The 13,129-nt window shown below is 40.5% G+C and overlaps 1 non-coding gene across 1 annotated transcript; it reads right to left on the bottom strand.

Annotated features, from left to right (window-relative positions):
* Window positions 1-2,438: 2,438 nt before the first annotated feature.
* LOC130495321 (small nucleolar RNA R71) lies at window positions 2,439-2,545 on the bottom strand. The gene has a single exon (XR_008934593.1). It is a non-coding gene; the product is annotated as a small nucleolar RNA R71 (small nucleolar RNA).
* Window positions 2,546-13,129: the final 10,584 nt, after the last annotated feature.

Genomic DNA, 13,129 nt, shown 5'->3' with positions numbered 1-13,129 from the left:
GGTTTGAAGCAGAGAGCAAGAGAATAACCTGAAGGCGAGCTCAATCGAGCCTCACCGAAGTGGCTCCTATCAGACATCGACGGAAGCGCCTGGCTCACGCCCCGGAGCTCTGCTGGAGGAGGACGTCGACAAAGAAAAGCCCAAGTTAACACAGAAGAGAGCACGAATGTAAACCTGCAACCACACCACTTAAATTGAAGATCACGGTCAAGCGCAGACGGTAGTTCCAGCCCCTCAATCCGCTACGCCACACAGAAGATGCGGTAGAGAGAGCAAGTTACAAATCCGCTATCTGCCGGGAGCTTTGGAAAGGGAAATGAAGCACATAAGGAGTATGGAACTCCTTGAAACAGGTGACCTGACTGCAAAGCTGATATACCATGAATTTCACCCGTTTTTAGCCATGGTATATAAGAGTTTTCAATTACATTTACTATGTTTTCAAAGTATTTTAGAGTATTTTCAGGCACATGTACCTACTTGGAGAAAACAATACTTTTGAGGCATTTTTGGAGTATTCTCACGAGTGAAGAATCGATCGATAGAAAACATGTTGGATCGGATGATTGAAGCCAATTACAATCGATTGACAGATATCAAAGAGTGTCGATCGACATTAAGTCATTCGATGGATAACGATTTAGAAGATTTTCAAGTATCACAAAGTATGCTATTTTCACACCAAGTCCCTGGCCGCCTGTTAGGCTATATATATTAGGGTTTTGTATCATTTTAGAGGCAGACTTGCCTAGAGACCTAGTGGAGAAGAGAAGCAATTTGGCTACCTTAGAAGAAGAGTTAGAGTTGGAGAGATAGATCTGAGACTACAAAACAGAGAAGATCTTGAACTCCCTTTTTATTCTACTCATACTCTTTGTGTTCCTTATTTCATATTAAGATTTATTCAAACCATCATGATTTTGTCTCTCATGAATATGTCTGAGTAAACCTAATTGTTAGATTTAGGTTTCTCATAAGGGTGAATCATGTGATGAGTTTGTGATAATTGTTAGGGTGATAAAATTAATTCTTTCATTTTAGTTGCTCTTAATACTAGATTTAGGATTAATTATCCTTAAATCTAGATCTTAGGATTGATGAGATAACCAAATGTATACTCTCAATTCCGAGAATTAAACTAGAGTGATCTAACTGACTAGACACATGCGAAAGATGGTCTAGATCATTAGAGAACAATTTCAAACCAATCCGATAAATCTTTCTAGAATTACCGTCGATCGATACAACCATTGTTGTAGCGATCGATTGTTTGAAAGGTGTATTGATCGATTAGACAAAAGTTGTATCGATCGACTCTTTTCCGTGATCAACATACGACAGTTGAGATCTGAGATCTAGTCAAAGGAGACCCTACTGGTCCTACCAATTGTTTGAGTTCAAAGGAACTAAAACCCTAAAAGCCACTTTCAAACTGCATAAGTTCATACCTGAGAAGTTACCTGAATCTAGCTATTTTCCTCATTAAGAAACAATCTTTACCTCGTAATTTGAACAACTACCTTGTTCACCTTATTATTTACTGCTTTAAAACAAATAAACCTTTAAGTCTATCTTCACTTCTAATTCATTAAGCCTTCAAGTAATCCTAGAGTCCTTGTGGGTTCGATCCCTAAGTACTACATCTGAACCTCTTATTTGAGAGAGTAATTCACTTTTAGGGTACTTTGAGTGATATCAAATTTGACGCCGTTGCCAGGGACTCTTTCTTATTAATTTTAGATTTAATTTAGAATTTAGTATAGACTCTGTTACTTTTGCTAATTTTTCTATTATTTTGTTTTACAACACTAAGAATGGAGAATACAGATGTCGGCCAAGCATCGATCGACACGGAACATTGTCAATCGAGCGACACAGATACAGAAGAATCGATCGCTTCCTCCGAAGCCTCATCGATCGATATCGCTCAGCCGGAAGCAGGTAAGTACCCTCTTACCGATGCTGTTAATGAGAAAGTAGTCCAAACTGAACCAATAGGTCAATCAAGCAATATTTCTAGCCAAACCACTGAAAAACAGGGGACTGAAATCCCTGTTAAGTCAAACTCTACCTTGAACATAGGTAAAGAAATTAAATTGCCCTTGCAAGACTACTTAAACCCCAATAGGACCTATTCCAATAGGTCCGCTATCCGAGTACTAGACGACATTACCACGAAATCCAAGTTTAATGTTGATTACGATAATATGGTACGTCGAAACCCTTTTAAAGGATCTCCTTTAGAACATCCAGAAGACCACATTGAAGGTCTAGAGGAATTAATTCCAAATGAATACAGTCGTTGCAGACTTTTCCCATTTTCACTAGAAGTGAAAGCTTTAAGATGGTTAAACTGTCTACCAAAAGGATCTCTAACTGGTTGGAAAGAGATTAGAAATGTCTTCCTTAAGCAATTCTTCGACGATACTCGTTACTGGGAAGTGAGAAGGCGAATCTCCACCTTCCGTCAAAATCCTTAGGAATCGTTCAAAAACGCATGGGGAAGATTCAAGAGTTATGAACTCGAATGCCTCCATCATGGTTATCCAGAACCACAATTTCTTAAGATCTTTTACAAAGATGTTATTCTGAGCTATAAAACAACGCTTGATACTGCAAGCGAAGAGAATTTTATTACTAGAAATCCTATAGAAGCAAGACGCTTAATCGAAAACATGGCAGCAGGAAGATCTTATGAAGAGATGAATGAAAAAGAAAAAATTATAAATTCAAAAGGAAATACCGAGTTAGCTGAGATAAAGAATTCTATAGATTCGCTTCATTCCCTTCTGACAGATCGAAACCCACCTAACCTACGCCAGTACTACGATAAAACTCCTCCTACATCAGAAGATGAGCTCGACTTTACAGAAGAGTTAGATACTACTGATCCTCATTCTGTGTTTAACGTCGACAGCTTCACACGAGATTATGAAATTTGTGTGCAGTCCCGTACCGGGAGAGATAAGTACAATTTAAAACAAGCTTTTACTGGAAACCGTAAAATGAAATCCGATTTTAATGGGAAAATAAACATCGTTAACAGTAAACTAAATCAGAATATGGATTCATTTATTGAACACCTTCGGGGAATGGAAGACCAAATAGCTAACCTTGCAACTACTTTGAAAAGAGAGACAGACCGTCTACCAGGAAGGACCGATGCTAACCCTGGGGCAAAACACCAGGTATGTGCCGTAATGTTGCGAAGCGGTAAACGCCTTGAAACAAATGCCAGAGACGATGCCAGCAATAAAAAAATTATCGATAATGCAGGCAAAAGAAACTCCAACCCCATAGAACTTCTTGACAATGATTCTGACTCAGGAACATCCGAAAAAAGGAGGAACTCTTCAGATAAAAAGGATGAGGAAAGAACTATAAACTTAGAAAAAGAAAATTTGGATGCCGAGATCGAAATCGATCGTCTAGACGAACCGACCGTCGATCGATCCATTGGGAAGGAAAACGGTCGACCATCTGGCGACACTAACAATCGCGATGCACAACCCACCGGTACTGAACGAGTCTATAGGACTCCACCCCCATTTCCTCCAAACAAACCACAGACCAAGAAGCATTGGAACATGCAATATGCAAAAAGGTCTTTGACAAAATCAGTTTCGAGTTATCCCTCAGTGATGCCATTAAGATAGCTCCCTCAGTAAAGAAGTATGTGAAAGATATAATATCTTCGAGTGAAGAACAAAGCGTTATGATGGTGTCAGAGGAAGTAAGTGCGATGATACAAGGAGAAACTTCAATCAAAAGGACTGATCCTGGTAGTTTCGTCCTAGATTGCAAGATACAAAACACGCGCTTTCCTCGATCTCTTTGTGATCTTGTTTCTAGTGTAAACCTCATGCCAAATTCAGTGGCAGTTTCATTAGGATACGATGAATTTGTTCCAACACCAATCACTCTAGTTCTAGCTGTTCGATCTATTAGGGTACCTGAAGGGATCCTCGTAGATGTACCAATCAAAATCGATGATTGCTTCATACCAACAGATTTCGCTGTACTTAAGTATAAACAAGTACCGAAAGACCCACTCATACTGGGTCGGCCTTTTTTGGCCACAGCCGGAGCAATTATAGATGTTAAAGGAGGAAAGATTAACTTAAATGTCGGAGATATATCAATGAACTTCGACATGGAAAAGCTAGTCAAACGTCCTCTAATAGACGATCACGCCTTTTACAGTGTAGAAGTTTCGGAGCTAGAGAAAGAATACCTTATGGATATATGTTCTGATGATCCACCAGGAAACGCATTCACTCCTGATGAAAAAGAAATTATGAGCGTAGATAGCAGGACAGAAGATTTTGCTAACCTTATGGACGCAAGTATCGGAATCGCAAATGAAGAAAATGATGATTCATAAATCATTATGGAATATCTTAGGGAAACCATTGATCGATCATCTTCTTCATCGACCAACTGGAGTAAAGAAAAAGCACCCAAAGTTGAGATAAAACCACTTCCAGCTGGCCTAAAATATGTGTTCCTTTGCGATAAATTATATCCTGTCATTGTTAACGCCAATCTCACGAATGGAGAGCTTGCACTCCTATTAAACAAACTGCGTAAGTATAGGAGAGCAATCGGGTATTCTCTCGATGATATTCCTGGAATAGCTCCTGACCTTTGCATGCACCGTATCCACCTCGAAGAAGATGCAAAAACATCAATAGAACAGCAAAGGAGACTGAACCCAAACCTGAAAGAGGTAGTGAAAAAGGAAATAATTAAACTCCTGGATGCTGGAGTTATATATCCTATCTCAGACAGTAAATGGGTAAGCCCTGTACATGTTGTGCCAAAGAAAGGTGGGATCACAGTGGTTAAAAATGATAAAGATAAACTTATCCCCACACACACTGTCACTGGACATCGAATGCGTATCGATTATAGGAAACTGAATGCTGCTACTAGGAAAGACCATTTTCCTTTACCTTTCATCGATCTAATGTTAGAAAGACTGGTCAATCACAAATATTATTGCTTTCTTGACGGATACTCGGGATTTTTCCAGATACCGATACATCCTGAAGATCAGGAAAAGACAATTTTTACTTGTCCTTGCGGAACATTTGCATATCACAGAATGCCACTTGAACTACGTAACGCACCAGCCACTTTCCAACGTTGCATGATGTCAATATTCACGGACATAATCGAAGATTTCATGGAAGTCTTTATGGACGATTTTTCGGTATACGGATCAAGTTTTAAGGATTGCCTAGACAACTTGTGCAAAGTATTGGAAAGATGCGAAGAAAAGAATCTTGCCCTAAATTGGGAAAAATGCCATTTCATGGTTAATGATGGTATAGTCCTCGGACATAAAGTTTCTTCTGCTGGAATAGAAGTGGACATAGCCAAAATCGAAGTAATGATTGGTCTACCGGCACCCACGAATACGGAGTTTCCTTGGGCACGCCGGGTTTTACAGAAGATTCATAAAAGATTTCAGTAGGATTGCTAGACCTCTAAATATTCTTTTATGCAAAGAGGTTAAATTTGATTTTACACCCGAATGCAAAGTAGCTTTCGAAGAGCTGAAAAAGTCTCTTATAACTGCCCTAGTCGTACAGCCCCCGGAGTGGAGTCTACCTTTCGAGATTATGTGCGATGCGAGTGATTTCGCAGTTGAAGCAGTACTAGGACAACGAAAAGATAAGAAATTGCATGCTATCTATTATGCAAGTTGCACACTCGACGAAGCACAATGGAATTATTCCACCACAGAAAAGAGCTACTAGCAGTAGTTTATGTCTTCGAAAAATTCCGCCAGTACTTAGTTGGAGCCCATGTTATAGTCCACACTGATCATGCTGCTATTAAATACTTAATGCAGAAGAAAGATGCTAAACCACGACTCATAAGATGGATTTTATTACTCCAAGAATTCGATATTGAGATCAAGGATAAAAGAGGAGTAGATAACGGAGTCGCTGATCATCTTTCCCATATTCGAATAGAGGATAAAGTTCCTATAGATGATTACTTCCCTACAGAGAATATCGCTCTTTTGGACACGTCGTTCACAGGTCACATATTGCTCAAATCTGACGGATTATTGGACGACCCTACTGACGAATTGTCAACTGATACTTTTGATACAGAATCAATCGTAGCCATCAGTAACAGAACATCACGTGAACTTATTGACATACCAGTTAAGATTGCCTGTAATGCCTTGAATCACAATGTATCTGATGTCTCTCTACAAGAAGCAAATGCGATTGGACAGAACATCAAAGATCGACCTTGGTATGCTGATATAGTTAACTATTTAGCCGCTGATTTTGAACCAGAAAATTTAAAAGGCTATGAAAGGAAGAAATTCTTTCGTGAAGTTCGGAGATACCATTGGGATGAACTCATTGTTCTGACGGCATATATAAAAGATGCGTCTTTGAAGCTGAAATCCCAAACATTATTTACCAATGTCATGGCTCTGACTACGCAGGTCATTTCGCTACTTTTAAAACAGTCTCCAAGATTCTCCTAGCAGGATTTTGGTGGCTAACAACATTTCGCGATGTCCATGCTCATATAGCACAATGCAACAGATGTCAGAGGAGAGGAAAAATAAGCAAGAGACATGAGATGGAACAAAATTTTATCTTGGAAGTAGAAGTCTTCGACTGTTGGGGAATAGATTTTATGGGCCCCTTCCCATCTTCTTACGGAAACAAATATATCCTAGTTGTTGTGGACTATGTTTCGAAATGGGTTGAGGCAGTTGCTTCTCCAACGAATGATGCATCTGTAGTTGTCAAACTTTTCAAGAGCATTATTTTCCCAAGATTTGGAGTTTCCAGAATAGTCATTAGTGACGGTGGATCACATTTCATCAACAAAGTTTTCGACCGATTACTTGAGAAGAACGGTGTTCACCATCGAGTCGCTACATCTTATCACCCACAAACCAGTGGTCAAGTAGAAGTTTCAAACCGACAAATCAAAGAAATTTTGGAGAAAACTGTTCGAATAGATAGGAAAGATTGGTCTCGCAAACTAGATAATGCCTTATGGGCATATCGGACCGCTTACAAGACACCACTAGGAACGACACCCTTTCATTTACTTTATGGGAAATCATGTCATTTACCAGTTGAACTGGAGCATAAGGCAGCCTGGGCAACCAAATTATTAAATTTTGATATCAAGCCAGCTGCCGAGAGACATCTAATTCAGCTCAACGAGCTTGATGAAATCCGACATTTGGCATATGAGAATTCGAAGTTATATAAGGAACGAACAAAAGCTATCACGATAAGAAGATCATATCTAGACACTTTGAACCAAATGATCAAGTTCTCCTATATAACTCCCGATTAAACCTTTTCCCTGGAAAACTTAAATCTCGTTGGTCTCGAACTTTCACCATCAAGGAAGTAAAACCTTCTGGAGCACTAACAATCATTAGTGAAGAAGGCAACGAGTTTACAGTAAATGGGCAGCGAGTAAAGTATTATTGGGCCAAGCCACCAGACATAAAGCCCCTTCCGCTGTTACCACCCCCTGATAACTAAATACAGTTATCCTAAGTCGTGCTAAAGACTTTAAACTATGCACTGAATGGGAGGCAACCCATTTTCCTTTTTATTTTTAATTGCATTTTCATTTTTATTTTTATTTTTCATTTTTAATTTATTTATTTATTTTTTTTTTTTTTTTAGTTTTATTCTTGTTTTAATTTTAATTTTTTATTTTTTATTTATTTTATTATTCATAATCATTTTAGTTAGGATTTAAAATTATTAGTTAGTAATGTTTAAATTATTTTCTAGGCATTTACTTTTACAATTGCATTAAAATCGATCGATATCAACCATGTTGTATCGATCAACACGGGGATGTCGAGGCAAACCCTCATTTAACTCGACATCCGCCTCTTCTTCTCTATTTTCGCAAACCCTGGCCGATTTTTTAAACTCCCTTTTCTCTCTCGTTTCTTGATGATTTGAATCGTTTCTTCGCCCCAATCCACTTGATTTCAAGTTCTCCCTCTGTTTCCATTAGCTTTTCTCTCATTCTCCAAGGTATTGATCCGAAATTCTCTTTGGATTGAACCTCTAGGGTTTGGGTTTTGAAATGAGTTAAATCGGGTTGATTTGGTGCAATTCTAGGTTGTTTTAGATGTTTTTACTGATTATCTAAGTGTTAGATAGTTTGCTTTGCCTAAATCCCCTCTTTCGATTCGTTTTTCGTATGAACTGTTGATTTGCAGGTTTCGCGAATCATTATCGATCAACAACGACTCTGTCCTGTCGATTGATTTACGATTTTCCGATGAACACTGATCTGATCTATCGATCGACACATCCGTGTGTGCATCGGTCGATATGGATCTTTCTTGCGACCAATGCTAACTTCAAGTTTTATTTTTCTTTTCAGATGAGCACGGATTCAGACATCGAGAGAGAGCGGAGGACAAAGAGGAGAAGCGATCCTGCTGGCCCTTCACACCGCCGGCAGCAACGAGTCCCAAGGGACGACAAGAGGCCTCCATGGACACTTGATGACAAGACCCCCATCGATTACAAGGAGGGTCGCAACTTCTCAGAGCCAAAGAAGGTCATCTCCAGCAGCGAGTGTCTCGACAGAGAGGTCACCGATCAGTGGGACGACTACGACAGCTTGCACTACAACACCTGCCTCGATGTCGACATAGAGCCCACATGCTTCATTGACCCGGAGGTCATACACAAGATGCAGATCAAGGATGATCTGTATGCGATGATTGCTCAGCTCGGCTTGGGCACCATAGCCACACACGCCTACGACCTCCATGTCCTGTTGGTCCGCCAGTTTATGGCCTCTGTCCGTCTCACCTACCGCAACGACAAGGCAAAGATTGCAGGAGACGGTGTTCTCTCTTTCTTTGCGAGGGGGAAGAGATACTCTCTCACCCATTCCCCAGCTCTGCGGCATCTTTGGTTTCGAGGAGGATGCGATATCTTGCAAGTTCTCGCCTTTTCCAGGTGCAAACGAGTTCTAGAAGATCATAAGCACAGGACACTGGAGCGGCTCAGCGACTCAGACAGACGTCCGCCACCCAACACTCCGCTACCTCCTACGGGCTATTGCCAACACTTTGTTGTGCAAGATGGAGCCCAACAAGGTGCGCCTACTTGATCTCACACTGCTCTTTCCAGCAGTGAATGGTTTGGTCGATCTCTCTCACCTCGACACTGTGGAGATGGTAGTCCCCAACCTTGGAGCTCTCTTCGCCGAGCATCTGATCTCACTGAAGAAGAAACCCTTCTCGGGTTCAGCTAGGAAGAGGGAGTGCGTGGGAAGTTTGCTCACATCGATCTTTGAGTTCTGTGGTGTTCGTCTGGACAGGAGGACTGCAGACTGCCGCCATCTCTTCATGGACGAGAAGCACTTGATGAACGCTGGCTGGCTCAAGGAGAGTCTTCTCTGGTTCCTCAGGATGGACGGCCGTTACCGTATGTTTCAGCTCCCGCACGCCTCACTCACTGATTTTGACCAGCAGGTCGAGAGGATCCGGTTCAGGCCCGCCGATGAGTTTCTACTAGACCTTACCACCGAGTCACACCGAGTACCGATGGAGCGCGGTGTTGGAGGCTCACAGGCAGCACCCGAGGCTCTCCTTCCTGACTTCCCGGACATACCAGACATCCCGATGCCTGATGCGGACTTCCAGAAGACGGTCGTGAGTGCTCTTCGAGCCATCTAGGCTAGACTCATGCGACCACCGTGTGCGAGCAGGAGGAGTGTCAGAGCTCGTTTACCATCAGAGCCAGGACCATCTCACCAGTACCAGCAGGAGGATGACGAGGAGGCCACCGACTAGCCTTCTTATCTCTTTCCTCTATCTTTCAGACTTTTTATTTTTATGTTTCCGATTTGCAGGATTTATGTTTTAGACTTATTTATGTTTTATGCTTTTAAACTATTTTGTATGTTTAATTTTCTTTGTGTTTGGACTGACAACAGAACTAACTTGAGAGCCAAGCTAGACGAGTGAGTGAGTTCCGTTCTAACACACTATCACACATTATGTCTGAACCAGTCGATCGATACCATTTATGGTACATCGATCGATAGATTAGACAGAAAGGTACGACACCTTGCTTTGACATCCACACTTCTAACATTTCCTAACTTATTTATTTATACTTCTCCTACTTATTATTACACCGAGACGGTGTAATTTAAGTCTGGGGGAGGGTGTTACTAACATTTATCATCTATTTTTCAAAAATTAAATTGTTTTATCGAGTCAAAAAGGAAATGAATAATTTATGAATGATTTTCTAACCACTCTTTGGCATTACTCTAGATTTATTAACCACAGATTACACTAGAGATACCAAAGTGGATCAACCTGTCAAGTAGCCACACTTGCTCAGATTGTTTAAAGGAACCAAAGCTAACCTCCAACCTAATATTGACTATCTTAGCTTGTTTTGGGGCTTGGTATACATCGGATCGGAATCCTCCTACAAGACTGAAAAGGTAAAAGTATGTGCATTTCTGGTTTCCTTCCTTCTCTCTCTTTGGCATCTCAAAGATCTAAGTTTATGTTATAAAAAATTGAAATGATTTCTTGAGAGGCAGAGGGGTAGAAGTGTCTCCTGCGAATCCAGTATTCTAAATCTCAGGGATGATCACACATTGTGGAAACGAGGGATAGGTAAATTACATGCGACCCCATTATTCGCTACACTTTGTCAAATTGTATGAGTTACAAATGCAAATGTCAATAAGATAGACTAGATGACCTTTGTGGCATCGAAACCTGTTGAAATTGAAACTAATAAGAGATTCAGAGAAGAGAGAAGAGGGGAGAAAGAGATCAGAAAAGACTGTCTGTGTGTTCAGAAACTTGTTTGAGTTGAATCCATGCATCCTTTGATCGATACTCCCAAGGTAAAGCATTCACTTTTCTTTTATCAAGATATGAATTTAGTAGAGGAGAATGTTAGACAAGATTTGCGAAGTTGTTGGATAGATGAATTTGGTTGCTAAACTAGGATAAGGTATAAACGTGTGTTTGTAGTTGAGACTGTTTAGATCTAAATGACATAGAAGTGACGATTTTAAGTTTTCAATAATAAGAGTCATATTGTTTTCAAACCTCCTTCGGAGAGACTACCGTTTGTTTTGCTTGAGGGCAAGCAGAAGAGTAAGTCTGGGGGAGTTGATATACCATGAATTTCACCCGCTTTTAGCCATGGTATATAAGAGTTTTCAATTATATTTACTATGTTTTCAAAGTATTTTAGAGTATTTTCAGGCACAGGTACCTACTTGGAGAAAGAAATACTTTTGAGGCATTTTTGGAGTATTCTCACGAGTGAAGAATCAACCGATAGGAAACATGTTGGATCGGACGATTGAAGCCAATTACAATCGATCGACAGATATCAAAGAGTGTCGATCGACATTAAGCCATTCGATGGATAACGATTTAGAAGATTTTCAAGTATCACAAAGTATGCTATTTTTACACCAAGTCCCTGGCCGTCTGTTAGGCTTTATATATTAGGGTTTTGTATCATTTTAGAGGCAGACTTGCCTAGAGACCTAGTGGAGAAGAGAAGCAATTTGGCTACCTTAGGAGAAGAGTTAGAGTTGGAGAGATAGATCTGAGACTACAAAACAGAGAAGATCTTGAACTCCCTTTTTATTCTACTCATACTCTTTGTGTTCCTTATTTCATATTAAGATTTATTCAAACCATCATGATTTTGTCTCTCATGAATATGTCTGAGTAAACCTAATTGTTAGATTTAGGTTTCTGATAAGGGTGAATCATGTGATGAGTTTGTGACAATTGTTAGGGTGATAAAATTAGTTCTTTCATTTTAGTTGCTCTTAATACTAGATTTAGGATTGATCACCCTTAAATCTAGATCTTAGGATTGATGAGATAACTAACTATATACTCTCAATTCCCAGAATTAAACTAGAGTGATCTAACTGACTAGACACATGCGAAAGGTGGTCTAGATCATTAGAGAACGATTTCAAACCAAACTGATAAAGCTTGCTAGAATTACCGTCGATCGATACAACCATTGTTGTAGCGACCGATTGTTTGAAAGGTGTATCGATCGATTAGACAAAAGTCGTATCGATCGACTCTTTTCCGTTATCAACATACGACAGTTGAGATCCGGGATCTAGTCAAAAGAGACCCTACTGGTCGTACCAATTGTTTGAGTTCAAAGAACTAAAACCCTAAAGTCACTTTCAAACTGCATAATTTCATACCTGAGAAGTTACCTGAATCTAGCTATTTTCCTCATTAACAAACAACCTTTACCTCGTAATTTGAACAACTACCTTGTTCACCTTATTTTTTACTGCTTTAAAACAAATAAACCTTTAAGTCTATCTTCATTTCTAATTCATTAAGCCTTCAAGTAATCCTAGAGTCCTTGTGTATTCGATCCTTAAGTACTACATCTGAACCTCTTATTTGAGAGATTAATTCACTTTTAGGGTAATTTGAGTGATATCAAAAGAGCAAGCTTCGCCTTTTCCGCAAGAGACGTCGACATCAAGGGTTGTCCTCAAGACCCAAGAAACAGACGATGGGAGCAGGGAGGAGAAGCTAACCCTTTCTCTGAGGTACACCATGGGAGTCGTCATTTGAACTAAAGAAACAGAGGTCCTCGGTGGTGCGCCTCACAACCACCCTTCACTCAGAGAGAGGAGGAGCTCTACAGACCCTGGAAATTAACTGGTAGAATAGACCGGTTGGAGTGAGACGGCGGAGCAGAAACGAGACGGCAGCGACGCATCTAAGCTTCTGGCGGGTCTCGGATCTCAGATCTGACCCAGATCTAAGCGCAAACGGTGACTAAGAGCAAATCCAGGGCTCCCAAAGCCATCACCGACCCATCTCGCTTCGCTGGTGGTCCAGAGAAAACAAATACCCTTTAATTTCAGTTTGTTCCGACAGAGGAAACCCCATCAGACCCAGACACGCCAAGCAAAGAAGAGAGACAAGGAGGATATAGCAAAGGGTGAAGACGATGAATACACGAACTGGTCGACAGAAGAGGGAGACCGACGGCGGAGGTGCCGTCAGTCGCCTGAGAGTGCAGAGAGTAAGGCGGTGGCTTAGGATTTTCAG

This window comes from Raphanus sativus, chromosome 5 (genome assembly GCF_000801105.2).
Source record: "Raphanus sativus cultivar WK10039 chromosome 5, ASM80110v3, whole genome shotgun sequence".
In the NCBI taxonomy this organism is placed as follows: Eukaryota; Viridiplantae; Streptophyta; class Magnoliopsida; order Brassicales; family Brassicaceae; genus Raphanus; species Raphanus sativus.
Note: the sequence above shows the minus strand (reverse complement) of the source record. Positions and strands in the feature narration are given on the sequence as shown.